The following is a 3,407-nucleotide window of genomic DNA, read 5'->3' as shown; positions in this document are numbered from 1 at the left end:
AATTTGGCAGTACGAGCCCAATTACCAGTAAAATTCTTCTATCCTCTGACCCGGATGAATACACTGATTGAACTGGGAACTGTGTCATCAAACCGTTGCAAACTTTACTGAGGCAAGCTGGCCCACAATTATTGTAGCTAGTCCTTGATATCCTGAATACTGCCACTGGGGCGGAGTTGACTTCCGAGCTGTCTTCCCACACTTGTATCGAGGACAGATCTTTGGATCCTCCTGGCCATGGGATTACCTCAATATCATACAGACAGTTCATAGAGGTACGTGGCATTTGTGGATGAGTGCTGTCCTGTAGAAAAATAGCACAACGATATTGTCGCATGAGGTTGCGTGATGTCTTTGATGACTTTTGTCACCTCAGTGTATATAATGTACAGATGAACAACGCATTGTCTGATGCATTACGTTGAAAAAGCTGGACTGGGATCGTGTATATACTGACACCATGAGTAAGACGTACAGATTCCCGTATGGAGGACATAGTGATAGACATCCCTGGGGTTGTAAAGCAGCTGAATTAGTTGCAAATAAATAAATCGCCAGGTCCTGATGGGAATTCAATTCGGTTTTACAGAGAGTAGGCCTACTCTACTGCATTGGCTCCCTACTTAGCTTGCATCTATCGCGATTCTCCTGCCCGACGTAAAGTCCCGAGCGACTGGAAAAAAGCGCAGGTGACGCCTGTATATAAGAAGGGTAGAAGGACGGATCCTCAAAATTACAGACCAATATCCTTAACATCGGTTTGTTGCAGGATTCTCGAACATATTCTCATTTCGAATATAGTGAATTTCCTTGAGACAGAGAAGTTGCTGTCCATGCATCAGCGCGGCTTTAGAAAGCATCGCTCCTGCGAAACGCAACTCGCCCTTTTTTCACATGATATCTTGCGAACCATGGATGAAGGGTATCAGACGGATGCCATATTCCTTGACTTCCGGAAAGCGTTTGACTCGGTGTCCCACTGCAGACTCCTGACTAAGGTACGAGCATATGGGATTGGTTCCCAAGTATGTGAGTGGCTCGAAGACTTCTTAAGTAATAGAACCTAGTACGTTGTTCTCGATGGTGAGTGTTCATCGTAGGTGAGGGTATCATCTGGGGTGCCCCAGGGAAGTGTGGTAGGTCCGCTGTTGTTTTCTATCTACATAAATGATCTTTTGGATAGGTTGGATAGCAATGTGCGGCTGTTTGCTGATGATGCTGTGGTGTACGGGAAGGTGTCGTCGTTGAGTGACTGTAGGAGGATACAAGATGGCTTGGACAGGATTTGTGATTGGTGTAAAGAATGGCAGCTAACTCTAAATATAGATAAATGTAAATTAATGCAGATGAATATGAAAAAGAATCCTGTAATGTTTGAATACTCCATTCGTAGTGTAGCGCTTGACACACACACCTCGATTAAATATTTGGGCGTAACATTGCAGAGCGATATGAAGTGGGACAAGCATGTAATGGCAGTTTTGGGGATCGCGGATAGTCGTCTTCGGTTCATTGGTAGAATTTTAGGAAGATGTGGTTCATCTGTGAAGGAGACCGCTTATGAAACACTAATACGACCTATTCTTGAGTACTGCTCGAGCGTTTGGGATCCCTATCAGATCGGATTGAGGGAGGACATAGTAGCAATTCAGAGGCGGGCTGCTAGATTTGTTACTGGTAGGTTTGATCATCACGCGAGTGTTACGGAAATGCTTCAGGAACTCAGGTGGGAGTCTCTAGAGGAAAGGAGGCGTTCTTTTCGTGAATCGCTACTGAGGAAATTTAGAGAACCAGCATTTGAGGCTGGCTGCAGTACAATTTTACTGCCGCCAACTTACATTTCGCGAAAATACCACAAAGATAAGAGAGATTAGCGCTCGTACAGAGGCATATAGGCAGTCATTTTTCCCTCGTTCTGTTTGGGAGTGGAATAGGGAGAGAAGATGCTAGTTGTGGCACGAGGTACCCTCCGCCACGCGTCGTATGGTGGATTGCGGAGTATGTATGTAGATGTAGATGTATAAGAAGATATTCAACGCAGTGCGTCAATGAACCGGTAGGTTTGTCAGACCAAAGATAAGGTGGCAGGAAGATGTTAACGATCCATAAAAAGATCTGGAATTCATCATAAAATGGTTCAAACGGCTCTAAGCACTATGGGACTTAACATCTGAGGTCATCAGTCCCCTAGACTTAGAACTACTTAAACCTAACGAACTCAAGGACATCACACACATCCATAGCCGTAGCAGGATTCGAATCTGCGACCGCAGCAGCAGCGCGGTTCCGGACTGAAGCGCCTAGAACCGCTCGGTCACAGCGGCCGGCTGGAATTCATCATTTGAGGAGTTCGGTACTAGACAGGAATGAAAGGAATTATCTTTCATAGTAGGCCAAGGTTCAGAATAAGCTGTCATGCCACTAATGCTCATAATAAATCTCGACCATTAGCAAACGTGGGGTACAATTGTGATTACTGTTGTTACTAAGGAGTTAATCGTCGTTACATACTAGTACATGACTTTTTCTCGACTACGAACTGTGTCCCTGCACTGTTACAGGTTCCATCCAATTCTATCAGCTCGGTACGACAGTTTATCACACACGTTCTGTAACACTCCGCCGGTAAATGTGTGCTAGGACGCAAAAGAATGGAGACCTGAATTTTTAGTATTGCCCATAAATTATACTCGTCTTCGAAGTATGACATATTTGAGTCCGCATTTTCTGTTCCTGCTTCTGCTAGAAACATTTCTATATGTTCCATGATCTTCATTATTTTCGAAGGAGAATTCTGTTTACAGATCCGTGGTTGATAATGCATTTATTTTCGAGGTCGCAGCCCCATTTTCATGCATTCACGTGTACAGTTAAGCGGTCGTGCCGCTCTTACAACGAAAATGTTCCTTTATATTGAGCTAGACTTGGCAGCAGTGACGTCACAGGAGATAGTGCGGCTGCGCACTGCAGCAGGAATCACACTACAGTCGCCACTTGAGAGTTGCCGAGGAGCACTAGGCCGAAAACTCGTTGCTATTTAACCCCTTGACGCACATGGAAGCCCGAGAAAATTTTATCATTATACAGGGTGAGTCCATGATGATTCTTTCACGGAAGATGGAGAATGACAAATGTATCAGTCGGAGGTAATGGACCCTATTCCATAAGCGCCTAGTTGAAAAGTCATGCACGAGAATATTTGGTTGGTCGGTTGTTTTTGGGGAAGGAGACCAGACAGCGTGGTCATCGGTCTCATCGGATTAGGGAAGGATGGGGAAGGAAGTCGGCCGTGCCCTTTCAGAGGAACCATCCCGGCATTTGCCTGGAGTGATTTAGGGAAATCACGGAAAACCTAAATCAGGATGGCCGGACGCGGGATTGAACCGTCGTCCTCCCGAATGCGAGTC

The sequence above is a fragment of the Schistocerca nitens genome, chromosome 9 (assembly GCF_023898315.1).
Source record: "Schistocerca nitens isolate TAMUIC-IGC-003100 chromosome 9, iqSchNite1.1, whole genome shotgun sequence".
Lineage (NCBI taxonomy): Eukaryota > Metazoa > Arthropoda > Insecta > Orthoptera > Acrididae > Schistocerca > Schistocerca nitens.
The sequence above is the reverse complement of the archived record's forward strand: the minus strand, read 5'-3'. Positions refer to the sequence as shown.